The following is an 18,914-nucleotide window of genomic DNA, read 5'->3' as shown; positions in this document are numbered from 1 at the left end:
TGGAAACCATGTTTTCGATTAATTTCCACTGGTGAATTGTGAACGTGCATGGCAATTTGTGTTCTGCAGCATAAGCTGCAAGCGCCAGTTTCTGTTCTAACAGACTTTGGAACATGTACAATGTACTGACCCATCGGGTGGACACATCCTAGCAGAGTTTTTTAATCGGCTGGCCGAGTTGATTTTGAGCATTTTCAAGCGGGGTATAATGAATGAAGCCGTTATTTGTCACATGCACTGTCATGTAGTGAAATCGGACCCCACCATACACAAACATCACTTTCAGGAAAGACAGGTGGACGAGAGGTAGCGTTTAGAAAATGGAAATAAGATACATAAGGGGAGAAAGGTAAAAAAAAAAAATTCCTCACATTATACCCTTGAATTAGGGCAGTGTGAGATCAGGGATGGAAAAAAGCACCAGCAAACGAACACACAAACACGCAGACATAACATTGCAACAGGGGATGTTGATAGTCTGATGAGGGCGGTCAGCCATCTTGTCGTGTAGCTAAAGAGCGCTGGTTACAGACCCCTACCCCCACCAGTGGGTGAAGGCACACGAAGGCGAGCGATGCGGCACTAGGTAGTGATTGTCTATCTGTAGCTGTGTGTGTGTAAGCCTTGTAGTGATCAGCGGTAAAGCCAGAAACTTGTGGAAATTAATTTCCAACATAAACAAATGCTGCAGAGTTACCACTAAACTCTGACCCTTTTCTTAAGCTCATCAGAAAGTGGCAATTGAGACCGTGACCATCTGTTTTTTTGTTTATCTGAAAGACAAAGGTGTTAAGAGCCCAGGACTTGCTTCTTGATCCAATCAACTTTTGACATCGTCTCAAACTCAGAGATACACATGGATCAGTAAACTTGCATGTCACAAAAGAGACACAAATGGAAAATTTCACGTCATATACCTGTATATTCAAATGATCATGTATATATTTAATATGCACTGCTTGAAATACTTCACTGTATGAAACTTTGCTTATTAAGGTTTATATATGAATGCTTGGGTAAAGATCAACATTACATAGCGATGTTTAGACTCTATCTATTCCAAATAATGCCTTGGGTAAATTAGATGTGGTTTGGAAAGTGAATTATGCATAGGAAAATATTTAAGACTCTTAAATATTATCATAGTTAACCAGTGGACTATGACTATGCAAATGCAGGCCACATTATGGATGACACCTCCCAGTGACCAACTCACAGGATCATCCAATCACAATGCTGGATTTAAAAGGTGACATCCTTCAATACCGCCTTCCAGAGAAAGTATTAAAGACATTGCCTGGTAAAAAGTCTGTTAAGTGTGGGTCCTAAAGAGTGTGTCCTAAAAGGTGGTTGAAGAGTGGTCAAAGTGTGGTTCATGGTGGTTTGCGGGGTTTTGTCCTAGACATCAGACCTTTTGCTGCGTGTTCCAGCAAGGATTTGGTAATTGGATTCACAGTGCTTTTTCCAAGGCGTCTGAACCATCACATCAAGGCCACCACCTCCAAAAATCTGCGTGTCCCAGATTTCCAGGAACTCTACCTTCAAAGAAAAGGCATCGGCGTGTTCCCAGCATCGAACCACCACCTCCAGAAATCTCCAATTTCTGCGTGTTGCAGAAGATACCGATTTCTACGCTCAAGGATAAAGACGTCGGCGTGTCCCCGACATCAGACCACCACCTCCAGAAATCTCCAATTTCTGCGTGTTCCAGAAGATACAGATTTCTACGCTCAAGGATAAAGACGTCGGCATGTTCCCGACATCGAACCACCACTTCTAGAAATCTCCAGTCTGCGTGTTCCAGAAACTACAGATTTCTTCCACCCAAAGCTCAAGAGAGCCAAGTCTGCTCGTTTCATGCTTCAAGATCTGCAGGAAGATCCAACTTCTTCCATCCACTGCATCAAAGGCAGAAACGTAAATATTCCACTTTCCAACCCTTTAAATTAGACCTTGGCATAGTGTGTTTCAGTATAAAATATTCTAATTAATTAGATGTTTAAAACTGATATTCTTTAATAACAAAAACTTGCTCAGTTCTTTGTTATTGTAAAATAAGGTTTACCGTACCTTAACTTAATCACCTTCATCACTTGCCTATGCACTTCATTTATTGTACATTTAGTAATTGTAGTTACCCTTGATTACTATTTTGTTAATAAATACACATTTATTACATTTGTGTCTTCCTTGTGTTGATAATACAGAAAAAGGCTCTACAAGTCAAACGATCTCATTATCCTTCAGATTTGGCCAGATAATAAACTCCTCATTTGTATAATTTAACTAACAATATTTTATTGTTAATTATTTTGACAGTGGAAAGCTGTCTGGTGCCCCGTTTAAAAGGAGTTAGTTATCTGTTATATCTACATCATTTGGTCCCCTACGGGAGATTAAAATATCAATATTAATATCAATACCGAAATATTGATTTTAATATTTGATAAATCCAATTATCACTACATATTTGGTGCCCCGCGTGAGGCCTGGCTTAGATTGAAATTGAGCCTTCTGTTTTATCAACACAATGTTTATGCACTAATAAAACTGCAATTGAGGTAACTTTAGCAGGAAACTATTTCAGTCATCAAATTTAGACAGTAACCAGTTGCCAGGTTCCCTTTAAGCCTGACTTGATTGTTGTCCCTGCTCAAATACTTGGTACTATTTATGAATAGGGTGTTTATGAAGTGATAAAAGTTTGTGATTTGCCATTAAGTCCTGAACCAACTTTATTATGGCAGAGATTTTCTGATTTCAAAATCAGTAAATCGTAGTCTTGTAATTCTGAATTATAACTGAATTGCTACTTGCATGTATAACAAAGGTTTGGTTCACCTTTTGAGTCTATTTAAATTCAGAGTTTCTTTGTGAAACCGGTCAGGCAACGTTAACACCTCTGACCATTCAGTGATAAGTGCTAAATTAATCAAGCCCCATTCAGTGTGTGACACCCATTGTCTTAGTTGTAGACTAGCCGGCACTTATGTGTTAAACATTCCACAGTTTACCTTGGTTGGGGGGTGCATTTATTTTATATAGAAAACACAAGTTTATATATTAAATAAATATGGCTGATATAACAGTTGAAGCAGTGAGTCAAGCTGTAAAAGCTGCTCCATTTTTGAAGCTTCTTTTTAGCCTAGCACAAAATTTACCTGTACAACCAAATCAGGATATTTCCCTCCCCCAAGATCAGAACAAAGTTTTATATTTAAAGTTTGAGGAGCTCAAAAACGAACTGGCTGATTTGCGTAGGGATAATTTGAAGCTAAAAGCTGAGATATGTAGATTGTCTTCAGAGACAAAAAGCCTACATGCTATAACTGAGAGTCAGGAAGAACAGCTTGAAGGTGTGAAAACTGACATGGCCGCTCTGCAAACAGAGCTTGTCCAGACCCAAACTGACTTTTCAGCACAAACAGAGGGGTTAAATTCTCTGAGGTCTAGAGAAACTAGGACCAAAGCTGAAGTAAGATCAGCATTGCGTGACATTTCTGAGCTGAGAGAGAAGCAAGAAATGGACAAGGAAGATTGGATAAGAGAAATGGATTGGATTGTGGACCAGATTAGTGAATTTGAGGGAGCCAGACATTTTTCCCCCAAGCACCCTGAATCCCAAACCGAGCACCCCCGCTCCTTTGATTCAGCAGGTAGGGAACCCCTGTTGTGTAGCTTTGAAAACAGAAAGCGTTATCAGGGTAGTGATAATGTCAGAGCCCGTAGTGGTCTAAGCCTAAGTGCTGACCCATTTAGTAACTATGAAGTTGCATCCAACTCTCATAATACTGTCCTATCTCAACCTAAGTCTCCAAGTATGCCACCTCCAAGCGATCATTTGTCATTACTTAAGGAACTGGCATGTGACATTGAAGTGTTTAATCCTGAAACACCAGGAAACAGCATTGAGCTGTACCTTAAAGATGTCCATTTTGCCTTGTCATACCTCCCTGAGATTACTATGTCAGATAAACTTTTCATTTTGAGGACGACAACAACACAAGCTGTCCATAGTTTTATTGACAGGCAGAGTCCAGCAATTTCCAATGATTTCAATGAATTGTGCAAAGCCCTTGCAGCAGAATTTACTCTACATGAAAACCCCTATACCTCTCGTCTGTCAGCTTTTAAAATCAAGCAAGGCCGCCATGAGTCTCCTAGAGAGTACTATGAGCGTTTAAGAGAGATGTATTTTGCTGGTAAAGATTATCCTGATGCGGAGAAAGACCCTTTGTTCAAGCACCTGTTTGTTGCTAACCTTTACCCCACAGTTAGAAAACAGCTCGCACTTTTCAACATTGAAAAGACTTGGGCAAGTGAGTTGAGGCAACTTGCAATACGAGCTTGGGATAGTGGGAAGGTAAATGCAGATAGAAAGAACAAAGAATATGCTTACATTTCTGAACCTGGACAGGACAGAAAGAACAAAAAGTTTCCCGCACATTTGGATGTAGTGTCAGAACCTGACCAAAACAGGATTCCTAGCAAATACAAATTCTTCCCCCAATCAAAGTCCTTTGACAAGAATGCCAAAAAGCCCTCTGCTGGAGAGAAAAGGCAGCATAAGGACAGAAGGGAGAGTAGACAGAAAAGAAAGAGAGATGATCCAGGAAACAACTGGAATATGGGTAATGGAATTAGGCAGTCCAGAGGTTTTGAAAGTAGGCATGATGATGATTTATTATCAAAAATGCACAACATGCTTCAAGAGCACCTCAAAAGCCTTAATTCTGAGGAGCATAGCTCCACAGACAGAGACCAGGTTACCTCTGCTTGACCAGGTCAGGTCACCTTCCTCCCCACCTAATTCACACATCAGAGAGTGAATGTCAGCCATAGGGAGGGAGGGGGGGGGTAGCTTAAAACGAACAGGGCCTTCAAAGTCAGCAGACTTTTAATTGCCCCTGTCATCACATTCCTTTAATTCAGGAAAGGAGTCATAATTCTTTGTCTCAGTTGAAATATTCCAATCAGTCTCTAATTGTCCATGCAAACTGATATTTTTTCTTCATGCCTTTGACAATCCTCTAGATGGTCAAACCAACAGACAAGACCACTCATAAACTAGTTACTTGGCACCTTATGTAAAATATTGCAAATCACAGCCAATGTTGTAAAAATTGTTGCTAGTTTCAGCCTTGCAATCTTTCCTTATAGGACATCCTTCCAAAGAGAAGAATAGTTTGATTGAACTAGTAGTACCGCTGCAGAAGCAGGCAGAACCTTCATATTTTAAACAGACCTTACCATACCATTAGCAGGTTAATTAAGATAATGGATGTCATATAGAATGTGACTTGACCCATTAGTTAGTCTGTAAAAGAATGCAAATTTTACTTAATGCCAAAGTGAGCTTTGCTCCTGATAAAATGGCAACACATGACATCATGTCATATTTGGTACCAAGTGAACTTGTTTAAGGAATCGGTCAGTCGGGCAAAGAAAGGAACTATGCATAATATGCAGGTGCACTCAGTGTACATCCTTGTAAGTGCAACACCAAATTATGTCATTATCAAATTTGGTTTCTTGCTAAAGATGCTTTTGTTTCAGACAAACATTTTTCAGTATTCACTTCTAAAACTCATTGTCATGTAACTGTTAAGCCTCTTGCATAAAATTTCCATTTCCACATAAACTCTTCAAATAGTTCTTAAATTATTTGGAAATTCAGTCATATTACTGCTATGCCAATGGTCAAAAGGGAAAGTTAAGTGGTATGTTTTGTTCCTGTTTTACTTTATTCCATTGTCCAGATCAAAGACTTCAGTCCTCGATTCGAACAAGGAGGGGGGATGTAGTGATCAGCGGTAAAGCCAGAAACTTGTGGAAATTAATTTCCAACATAAACAAATGCTGCAGAGTTACCACTAAACTCTGATCCTTTTCTTAAGCTCATCAGAAAGTGGCAATTGAGACCGTGACCATCTGTCTTTTGTTTATCTGAAAGACAAAGGTGTTAAGAGCCCAGGACTTGCTTCTTGATCCAATCAACTTTTGACATCGTCTCAAACTCAGAGATACACATGGATCAGTAAACTTGCATGTCACAAAAGAGACACAAATGGAAAATTTCACGTCATATACCTGTATATTCAAATGATCATGTATATATTTAATATGCACTGCTTGAAATACTTCACTGTATGAAACTTTGCTTATTAAGGTTTATATATGAATGCTTGGGTAAAGATCAACATTACATAGCGATGTTTAGACTCTATCTATTCCAAATAATGCCTTGGGTAAATTAGATGTGGTTTGGAAAGTGAATTATGCAAAGGAAAATATTTAAGACTCTTAAATATTATCATAGTTAACCAGTGGACTATGACTATGCAAATGCAGGCCACATTATGGATGACACCTCCCAGTGACCAACTCACAGGATCATCCAATCACAATGCTGGATTTAAAAGGTGACATCCTTCAATACCGCCTTCCAGAGAAAGTATTAAAGACATTGCCGGTAAAAAGTCTGTTAAGTGTGGGTCCTAAAGAGTGTGTCCTAAAAGGTGGTTGAAGAGTGGTCAAAGTGTGGTTCATGGTGGTTTGCGGGGTTTTGTCCTAGACATCAGACCTTTTGCTGCGTGTTCCAGCAAGGATTTGGTAATTGGATTCACAGTGCTTTTTCCAAGGCGTCTGAACCATCGCATCAAGGCCACCACCTCCAAAAATCTGCGTGTCCCAGATTTCCAGGAACTCTACCTTCAAAGAAAAGGCATCGGCGTGTTCCCAGCATCGAACCACCACCTCCAGAAATCTCCAATTTCTGCGTGTTGCAGAAGATACCGATTTCTACGCTCAAGGATAAAGACGTCGGCGTGTCCCCGACATCAGACCACCACCTCCAGAAATCTCCAATTTCTGCGTGTTCCAGAAGATACAGATTTCTACGCTCAAGGATAAAGACGTCGGCATGTTCCCGACATCGAACCACCACTTCTAGAAATCTCCAGTCTGCGTGTTCCAGAAACTACAGATTTCTTCCACCCAAAGCTCAAGAGAGCCAAGTCTGCTCGTTTCATGCTTCAAGATCTGCAGGAAGATCCAACTTCTTCCATCCACTGCATCAAAGGCAGAAACGTAAATATTCCACTTTCCAACCCTTTAAATTAGACCTTGGCATAGTGTGTTTCAGTATAAAATATTCTAATTAATTAGATGTTTAAAACTGATATTCTTTAATAACAAAAACTTGCTCAGTTCTTTGTTATTGTAAAATAAGGTTTACCGTACCTTAACTTAATCACCTTCATCACTTGCCTATGCACTTCATTTATTTTACATTTAGTAATTGTAGTTACCCTTGATTACTATTTTGTTAATAAATACACATTTATTACATTTGTGTCTTCCTTGTGTTGATAATACAGAAAAAGGCTCTACAAGTCAAACGATCTCATTATCCTTCAGATTTGGCCAGATAATAAACTCCTCATTTGTATAATTTAACTAACAATATTTTATTGTTAATTATTTTGACAGTGGAAAGCTGTCTGGTGCCCCGTTTAAAAGGAGTTAGTTATCTGTTATATCTACATCATTTGGTCCCCTACGGGAGATTAAAATATCAATATTAATATCAATACCGAAATATTGATTTTAATATTTGATAAATCCAATTATCACTACAGCCTGTAGAGTCCAACTGATGTCCTTGACAGGGAACAGGAATTTCAGAGCGTCTCTTCATCTTGATATCCGGGAGAAGTTGTTTGTCTCCAGTCGAAGCCGTCTGGCAGGAAAAACACAGGGAAGCCAACAGAGATGAAAAGTTTTTCAAACTTGGGTCAATGTCTGCCAAGTTCACAGATATTTAATGTCCGTCACTGGTCTCCAGGTCTGACCAAATCTTGTTGCAAAGCTGCTAGTTTCACCTGGATGTTTTCCAATTTGCGGTCTATGACTACAGACTGGTTTGTAGCGACTTAGCTCACCACCGTTTTAATCAAGGTGGCCAGCTTGGTGGGGTTTTGAGTAGCACTGACCGCTTTTATCAATCGTCGATACCCCAGGGCTCCGCTTAGGCCTATCAGCAGAGACCCTGTTATCAAAGTTCAGAATAGGTAGATATCTTCAATATCCTCCAGGGACAGAGCAGCGAGGTACACAACGCGCCACTTCTCCCACCCGCCCATCATGTATCCAGTTGCAAACGACCCGGCTGTACAAGTGGGCTCTTCCAATCCCAAACTTCTCATTGAGAAGATGATGTCAATTGCATTCAGAAACAAGTTGATCAACTCCATAATTCCCTATTCGATTAGATATCAGGGCGCGGAGAGCCTCAGAGATGGAATAAGACGAGACAAGAGGATCCAGCCAGGAGAGATATGGGAAGGAGAGGAAAAAAAGTGTGACCGCCATCACCGGGAGCCAAACGGAGAATGCTTATAGTGCCCAGTGACGCATCTCCCAGGGGCCGTGATATCCAAAATATGCTGGGATAATATCCCCTCATGCACAGCAAGCTGGAGAGAGTGGCAGGCCAGGGAAATCTGCGTCTACCATTGTTTTCTGCATGTTTTTAGCATCGTCCGTTAAAAGTTTGTGGATTTTTTTTCTCTCTTTAAATCCCCTGGGAATGAAACATGCTGCTAAATGCATTTACCAAAGCCTCCACAGAATGCGACCCTGTGAAATCCTGACAGTGTAGCACAATGTTGTGTCTTTCAAAGTTTTAGTCCTGTCAATGTTTGTGTTCACAGTTTGGTACAGCGTGGGGAGACACACATCAGTATTTCCTGCCTGGGGGGGGGGGTCAAATCGTGGATCAAGGCAGCTTAGCAGGCAACGGCAACCTTCATCGTCCACAATGATTAGAGGTTGTTCGTCGAGGCAAACAAATTCCATAATTCTGAACATGATGTCTTTCCACCTGCGGTATGGTTCACGTGGTTTAAATGCTCACAGTCGGCTGGTTGAGGGATGAGGATGCTGTTGTCTTACGCTGGTTTAGCTTCTCATACTCTGTATATTCAGTTGTATGGCATGTTTTAAGATCATGTTAGTGGTGTTAAAATGCCGTTGCTTGCTTCCACCTTGAGGGATTTCATCCTGACGTACACTGCAAACAGCCAACTTTAAGTCTTTATCGGACACGTAGAAAAACTTCCAGACGGGAGAACTCATGTTGACAGTTCTGTCAGGTTGGATGGTAAACGGTAGTGGGCGGCCATTTTAGGTCTCTTCAGAGACGCTCAATTGGGTTTAAGTCAGGGCTCTTGCACAAATGCATTGTAAGTTGCTTATCGATGGACCAGATGCTCAGAAGATTCCTCCAAAGAGAGAGCTGATACAACAACAGTGAAGGACTCGGACACAGAGATCAGGTAAGAATAATAAAAGATTGTATTGTAGCAGTTCAATGTAAAATATAAAATAAAACTTCGAGTTTTTGTTTTCACGGTCATATAATGACCTCAATAGTGTTTACACCGTTTAATAAGACTTTTCTTTTCTCCACAGGGTTTTAAGGCAGTATCACTGGTAAGGTGTGTTAATATTATGTAGTATTTTGTTGTTTTATTGGGCGATATGGTGGCTTAGCGGTTAGCATTGTCCCCTCACAACAAGAAAGGGCAATGGTTTGAATCCCAGCTGAGCCAGTTGGCCTGTTGTTCTGTATAGAGTTTGCATGTTCAGTCAGCATAATCAAACACATAAGGACTCAAGTGTAGGTGTAGAACCATCTCAAGGATGATCAGAGTTAACTACACGAGTGCCACAGCAAAGACTGAATATTCAGGACCATGTGACAATATGGGGTGAAAAAAGGTCTGAATACGCTCCATATACATATTTAATAATCATAGAAGGAAATATTGTGTTTGAATTGTAGAGGATTAATTAATATACTTGTAAACAGTTTCTGTATTTGTATTTATCCCCTCAATAAAAAAAAAAGAGACAGAAGTCAAATTCTCCATGACATAGATGCTCCCGCGGGTCATTAAATCGCTCTGACAGCTGAGCCATAGTGCTTCAGCCAATCACAGCACAGGAGGCAAAATTACACATCCCAGAGGAGCAGATCCAGACTAGGACACACTGGAGCAGCGGTGTGATGAATGCTTTTATTTGACTGTCTTCACACGCTCGTCTGCTCTTCACTAATGCACACCTCTGATTCTGCACACCCTCAGGAGGAGTTCCCAGCATGCAATTTTCAGCTTAAAAGACGTCTAATAGCTGTTTAAACATAGTAAAAACTGCTGTAAGATTTACAATATTACTGGCGATTTTGGTTGCTAATAATACAAGTGCACTGTAAATGAACAATGCCAACTGTGCTGTAGTGCTGCAGCATGATTATGGTGGCTTGACAAAACCAACATACTGTTATACTACATGCACTTATTATTCTTCCGTCTTCTTCTCCTTCTTAAACTATTTTAAGAACGCATCTCCTCCTAGACCCTTCATACTACAATCACCAAACTAACCCTAAACCTCCAAACTATACTGAATTAAGTTGCTATATCTTTTCCAACTGATCCGACTTATAGTTTTCTCAAAACTGACCCGGAAAAGTCCCATTGACTTAACATTGGACCAAACCTTGTGACCTCTTTGCACCAGACTGTCATACAGACTTTAGGTTATGCTCATTTAACTACCCATCTGCCAATCATCAATGACCTTTCAACTCACTAGCCACATGCTAGCAACCACTTACAGCACCCTAGCAACTGTCTCATAGACTTCCATTGTAAAAAAAAAACTTTACATTGGACATACTTACAATATACCAATCCAAACTACCAATACACTTATCCAAACTAAAAATATATAACCTAGCAACATGCTAATTCATACTATAAATATACTAATCATACTAGCAACATGCTTATTCATACTATAAATATACTAATCATACAAGCAACATGCTAATTCATACTATAAATATACTGACCATACTAGCAACATGCTAATTCATACTTAAATAATTCTAACAACATGCTAGTTTATACTAGAAACATTCTAATCATACTAGCAACATGCTAATTCATACTATAAATATACTAATCATACTGGCAACATGCTAATTCATACTATAAATATACTGACCATACTAGCAACATGCTAATTCATACTATAAATATACTAATCATACTAGCAACATGCTAATTCATACTTAAATAATTCTAACAATATGCTAGTTTATACTAGAAACATTTTAATCATACTAGCAACATGCTAATTCCTACTATAAATATACTTATCATACTAGCAACATGCTAATTCATACTATAAATATACTAATCATACTAGCAACATGCTAATTCATACTATAAATATACTAATCATACTAGCAACATGCTTATTCATACTATAAATATACTAATCATACAAGCAACATGTTAATTCATACTATAGATATAGTAATCATACTAGCAATATACTAATTCATACTTAAATAATTCTAACAACATGCTAGTTTATACTAGAAACATTCTAATTCATACTAGCGACATGCTAATTCATTCTCTAAATATACTAATCATACTAGCAACACGCTAATTCATACTCTAAATATACTAATCATACTAGCAACATGCTAATTCATACCCTAAATATACTAATCATACTAGCAACATGCTAATTCATACTCTAAATATACTAATCATACTAGCAACATGCTAATTCATACTATAAATATACTAATCATACTAGCAACATGCTAATTCATACTATAAATATACTAATCATACTAGCAACATACTAATTCATACTTAAATAATTCTAACAACATGCTAGTTTACACTAGAAACATTCTAATTCATACTAGAACCATGCTAATTTATGTTAGCAACTGCCTAGCAACTATTCAGAACACCTTAGCAACCACCTAGCAAAGCCTTAGCAACCACTCAGAACACCCTAGCAACCGTCTTAGCAACCACCTAGCAGCACCTTAGCAACCGCCCAGCAGCCACTCAGAACACCCTAGCAATGCCTTAGCAACCACTCAGAATACCCTAGCAACTGCCTAACAACACCTTATCAACCACCTAGCAATCACTCGGAACACCATAACACTAGCAAAACACTAGCAACACCATAGCAATGACCTAGAACACTTTAGCAACTACCTAGTAACGCTTTAGCAACCACCTAGCAGCGCTTTAGCAACCGCCTAGCAACTAATCAGAAAACTCACCTACGCAATGACATAGAAACATCTTAGCAACACCTTAGCAACCACCTAGCTACGCCTTGGCAACTGCTCCGGTTTCCCCCACAGTCCAAACACATGGCTACAGGTAATTGAATAAACTAAATCGGCCCTAGTGTATGAGTGTGTATGGGTGTTTCCCAGTTTAGGGTTGCTGCTGGAAGGGCATCCGCTGGGTAAAACATATGCTGAATAAGTTGCCGATTCATTCCGCTGTGGCTACCCCGGATTAATACAGGGACTAAGCTGAAGGAAAATGAATGTGTTGCTTTGAGCCCCAGTGGCCATCAGGCGGCCCCATGAAATAACTTTTCTTGATAATAATGAAAAAGGTCGTCTTTCTGGCAAAGATAAAAACAAAAGAAACGAAGAAAAGTAAGAAAAGAAATGTGACGCTCCTCATGTGCTGTATGAGCTCAGAGAAAAGCTCTGATTCACCACAGAGCAGCGCTGGTCACTGTATGCGTAATGAAGGATCTGTCTGCAGGGTATTTCAGGACTGAAGCTTACTCATCAACCAACAGCTTGTGTGTGTGTGGAGTGTGATTCTCCTCCAGTCTGTCTCTATGGCAGGAGTTTGAGGGATGGTATGTTTTCTCTTCATATGTGTGTCAGAGTAAAATACTGATTTTTTTTTTATTCTATAAACGTCTGAAGTTCCCTCAAAATTATACATCAGTGTTAGTGGTGATGCAGTACAAGTAACTTCATATATTCATTTTCTTTTCGGCTTAGTCCCTTTATTAATCTGGCGTCACCACAGCGGAATGAACCGCCAACTTATCCAGCATATGTTTTAGGCAGCGGATGCCCTTCCAGCTGCAACCAATTGGTACTAATGAGCCCAAAGTGTGCCAAGAAAATCTTCCCCACACCATTACACCACCACCACCACCAGCCTGAACCGCTGATACAAGGCAGGATGGATCCATGCTTTCATGGTGTTGATACCAAATTTAGACCCGACCATCCGAACGTGGCAGCAGAAATGGAGACTCATCAGAGCAGGCAACTTTTCTCCAATCTTCTTCAGTTTGGGTGAGTCTGTGTGAATTGTAGCCTCAGTTTCCTGTTCTTAGCTGACAGGAGCGGCACCCGGTGTGGTCTTCTGCTGCTGTAGCTCATCTGCCTCACGGTTGGACGTGTTGTGTGTTCAGAGATGCTCTTCTGCAGACCTCTATTGTGACGAGTGCTTATTTGAGTTACTGTTGCCTTTCTATCAGCTGGACCCAGTCTGGCCATTCTCCTCTGACCATTCTTTGCCACTCACTGGATATTTTGTCTTTGTCAGACAATTCTCTGTAAACCCTAGAGATGGTTGTGCATGAAAATCCCAGTAGATCAGCAGTTTCTGAAATACTCTATCAGCCCGTCTGGCACCAACAACCATGCCACGTTCAAAGTCACTTTAATCTTCTGTCTTCCTCATTCTGATGCTCGCTTTGAACTGCAGCAGATCATGTCTACATGCCTAAATGCATCGAGTTGCTGTCATGTGATTGGCTGATTAGAAATTTGTGTTAAGAAGCAGTTAAACAGGTGTACCTAAAAAAAGTGGCCGGTGAGTGAATAACGTGATTTGTAGTTGTGAACTTCTTTACTCAAGTCATTTCTCAAAATCAGATTCAGTATCCCGCAACACCCTTAAAATTAAAAAGTGAAATGCACCCTTTGAATATTCATTGCTTAAAAAATGTTGAACTTCCTCACTGTAAAAATATCCGTAAACAAGCAATTGTCTGTATGTTCTTTATTTATTTTATCCAATTTATTTATGTTTTTTTAGTTGCACTAAAACTACATTTCCGCATTCCCCAGGACTACACATTCATACATGCACTGCTCCCAGACACGCACGCCTTTCTCATTCATATATCCTGATTGCAAGCACCAGCTGAACCTGGTCACAGACTGATATCACACCATACTTAAGCCACACATTCACCCTTCCAGTTGCATAGTCTTGCTTTCCCTAGTGTGACATTACGAAGCGGTTCTCCCTGTCTTGTTTCTCTGTGTTTAGACCCTAGCCTTGTATCCCAGTTATCCTGTTTAGCCGCCTGCCTTTCGACCTTCTGCCTGTTTATATTGACTACGATTCTGGACTGTCTATAGATACCCGTTTGCACCTGATGACCACTGCTTGCCTGAAATTGAATAAACTGCATATTGGATCTTACCTCCTGTTGTCTCCTGTCACTCCCCCCAGTCGGTTACAATATTATTATTTTAAACCACTAAAATGTCAATAAAAGTCACTTTGTCAAACTGTAGAGTTGAATTTTCAACATTACTAGTGGACAGAGCAGAGATTTACATCCCATAATGCAATTCACAACCGTAAATAAATGGAAAATAATATAATACAGTAATCTGATTAAACTATGATGGGCGAAAGTGCACGCTGCTATTCCAACACCATCTCACTGCAATTCAGTTTAGTAATTACATTTAGTGGCTAATATGTATGAAGGCGTACAGTATCATTCGTACAATTCAATACGATGTGCTCATCCCCCAATGATGGTTGGCTTTTGGGGCGGGGTTTGGTGCCAAAAACGTATATTTTCGTATGATTGAACTTGTTCGTATTAGCCACTAAACTGACAAAACTGACATTTCCTGGTGAGATCAGGATGACTATTCTGAATAAATAAGTGGACAGAAAGTCGTTGAAGTTTTGTGGCTCAAGAACAATGTAAATGTTTTTCAGAATTAAAAATAGATGGTAATTTGGACAACAAAATTTTTACCGCCATCTGCAAATTCAAGATTACTTTGAAAGGGAATATAAAGCAAAGGACATCTCGGAACTGAATGAATTAATAAAACTAATTATAAACCCTTATACCAAAAATAATTGTAAAAAGAAAGTAGTGGAAGTATGTTGTGTGGCCTATGAATCAGTTATTTATCTGTAAAAACAATCCATTATCAGTGTAAAACATAATAAATGAGCAGTTTTCCATATTTCGTGATTGTTTTTGTTTATTGCATCATGGAAGCTTCATCTTTCCTCAACATTTGAGGTTGAAAAATTTGTAAAAGTGAATTTCATCTTTTACACAAGAGATTTTTTTTAAACTACTAAAATGTCATTAAAAGTCACTTTGTTAAACTGTAGAGTTGAATTTTCAACATCAAAAGTCGACAGAGCAGAGATCAACATCCCATAATGCAATTCACAACCGGAAATAAACAGAAAATAATAATAATAATACATTTTATTTATGGTGCGCTTTTCTCAGACCCAAAGCGCTAACAGACATACAAGGCGAACAAAGCAGAACAATAAAAACAGTAAAAGGACCACAACAAAACAATAAAATATGAACAATTCAAAAAAATTAGGTGATAAAATGAACAAAAATAATCAATCTAAGTTAAAAGCAACGGTAAAAAGGTGAGTCTTGAGAAGTTTCCTAAAACATTTCAGAGAAACGGCATTCCTGACGCTGATGTGTAGGTCATTCCATAACTTGGAATGCATAAAACACAAAATACAGATAAAAATGTTTATTAACAGCTATTTTGTTTACATTATTTAACTCATTCATTTCCTTAAAAGAAATTATAAGTGTCATATTTACCTTTTTAAAGGTGCAACACAAGCAACTTTCCTCATAATTGTTAAAACAAATGTCTCTGAATGGAAGTGAATCAGCGAGTCTCTTGTTCAGCACCATGGACAGCACACAGAGATATATGAGAACAAACAACAGCGGCAGTCTGTTTCTGCGACCAGGGAGTGACACTGACAACAGAGTTCGGATTCACATGCAGGTTTATTAAGGAAGTCAGGCAAGCAATGGTCAACACGGGTGCAAACATGAGTGAAGGCAATTCAGAGTTGTAGTCACAATAACACACTGAAAAAAAAATATTCAAAGATGATTCCTTGAATTTACTAAAATATTTTAAGTTAAGTGGTTGTAAACAATTAGTTTGGGCTGGATTTAAGCAAACAAATTAAGTTAAACGTTACTAAAGTTCATTTGTTTGCTTAAATTCAACACAAATAAGTTGTTTGCCACAATTTTGCAGACAACATTTTTTCATTGCAGGCGAGAGGTCGGAAGACAGACAGGGACAAAAAGACAAACTAGGCGAAGGTCAAAACACGTAGTAGTGTCACTTGTTGTGTCACTTAAAGTAGACAAGACGACTCTGCGACTGGTATGAGTGTATATGCCGCTTAAATAGTGTGTGTAATCAGTCCTTGCCAATCCTCCGGTGGTGCGATCAGTCAGAATGAGGAACATGTGTGTGAGCGGAGTGCATGTATGGAGTTGTAGTCCAAAAATGGCGGATTTGTAATCCGTGAGCTATTGTGTGTGAATTCCAGTGATCTATAGAGTTACGATCGCTGGTGATCGTGACAGTTTGTATGTTAGCATTCGTATATTTAATGGGTATATGAGCAGCATAGTAGCTCAGTGGTTAGCACTGTGGCCTCACAGCAAAAAGGTCACTAGTTTGAGCCTCGGCTGGGCCAAGTTGGCATTTCTGTGTGGAGTTTGCATGTTCTCCCCATGTTAGCGTGGGTTTCCTCCAGGTGCTCCGGTGTCCCCCACAGTCGAAACCAGCCTGATCTCACGATAAATATTTTACGTTTTGTCAGTTTAGTGGCTAATTCATACGAATTCGTACGAGTTCGGTCGTACGAAAATGTACGATTTTAAAAAGGAGGTGTGGCACGTAACCCCACCCCTAAACCCAACCGTCATTGGGGGATGAGCAAATTGTACTGAACTGTACGAATTAGAGCGTACGATTTCATACGAATTAGCCACTAAATCAAAAAGTTACGAATTGCCGTGAGATTGTGTTGAAACACATGCGCTATAGGGGAATTGATGAACTGAATCGGCCGTAGGGTGTGGGTGTGTATGGGTGTTTCCCAGGACGGGGTTGCAGCTGGAAGGGCATCCACTGCGTAAAACATGCTGGAATAGTTGGTGGTTCATTCCACAGTGGCGACCTCTGAAATAGAGACTAAGCCGAAGGAAAATTAATTAATGAATACATTTTTTTTAATACATTCCCAGTCATGTGTGTGTGTGTGTGTGTTGTTCTCATTTGCCTTTGCCACACCCTAATTATTCTCCATGACAACCCTTGTTAGTGTCACCTGGATGTAATTGTCTTCTCTTGTTATCTCGTTGTCTCTCGTGCGTATTAATGGCCTCAAGAGAGCAGGATTAGCATGAACAGAGGTGATGTGTCTTCAACAATATGCACAGATTAGTGAAATGCCTTCTTTAATCATTTAATTCAGAAAGGGTTAAATCGTATTCACTGCCCGAGTCCCACCTCCCTCAAACACACATATGGACATGATTGGCTGTCAAGTGAGCGGCTGCTGTGGTGTGTTTGGATGTTTGCAGCGCCAAAACTGTCAGGAAATCTTTCAGTCAAACTTTACCGTGCAAGACTCAGGTGGGACATCAAGAGCTGCATTTCAGAGAAAACTGTAAGTCAAGTTCACTACAAATACACCACAATAGTAATTGTAAATATGACTGTGGAATAAATCCATTTAGTTTTGATTTTGGGCTCCAACATGATTATGAAAAACACAGTCGGGATAAAATGGTGACTGGGTTACATGCCTCCCCCACTGCTGTAGCCTGTGTTCATTTATAGAGCATCTCTTCATAATTCTGCATCTGTCTGTGTGTGGATCGGCCCATGGGATCTTGTTCAGATTTGTGATGTTTTGGAGAAGAGCAGATGCTCCACACACGCCATCTGATCTCATGTAACCTTAATAAAGAGACTGCCACTGTAAATATATAGCATCACCTAGAATGATAGGTTCAAAATTGAGCTATTGACTATTGATATTCTTATTAATTGACAACTTATTTACATTATGAGATGTTTTTTAATAAGTTGTTTAAATTTGAAGACTTTTGATTTAAAACACAAATGTTACACATAGCTACATAAAGAACTTATTCATTAATTTCCCTTTACTCATCAGGGGTCGCCACAGCGGAATTGTTACGTAGCGGATGCACCTCGCTACGCACATAAGATTAAGGATGACCGCTATAAAAAGTGGTCACCCGGAGTCCCCGTTCCTGTTCCCCCAAGCACACACACACAGGCCAAGTTGTCAATAAGGGGTATCAGATTTATTAAACAAAAAGATCAAAATCAGAATCAGGGAACAAAAAGGCCAAAACAACAAACAAAACAAGGTACGCTACCTAATATTAAACCTCTTACCTATACCAAAAATAAAATTCCATAAATAAAGCATACAATTCTAACCTCCATAACTAACCACAAAACAGGAGAAAACTGGACAAAAGAAAAAGGGCCTTCCCGTTGATCATTCAGCATTAAGGTAAATATTAGCCACAGCTAACACATGATACCGTCCTAGTACCGTATTTAACAGAGTATCTCACCAGATGACTTTGTAACAGGGTTGGAGAAAGGCATTAAACAATCAGCCACAGCTAATGCAGGTTACCGTCCTATTACCGTATTTAACAGAGTATCTCACCGGATTACTTTGAAAAGAAAGGTTTCAGACAGATCACTGCCGCACAGAGAACTCAGGGCGAACTGCTCAGACACACACAATAGCGAGGGGAAACAGGAAGAGAACTCGATGAGGAGCGTCAACGGCGTGCCTTTATAGCTGGCGCCACCCCTCTCACAGCTGCACCTGATCTCCGCTCATGTGGAGAGAGAGAGAGAAAGAGATAGATAATGG

The sequence above is a fragment of the Danio rerio genome, chromosome 3 (genome assembly GCF_052040795.2).
Source record: "Danio rerio strain M-AB ecotype USA chromosome 3, GRCz13ab, whole genome shotgun sequence".
Taxonomy (NCBI): Eukaryota; Metazoa; Chordata; class Actinopteri; order Cypriniformes; family Danionidae; genus Danio; species Danio rerio.
Note: the sequence above shows the minus strand (reverse complement) of the source record.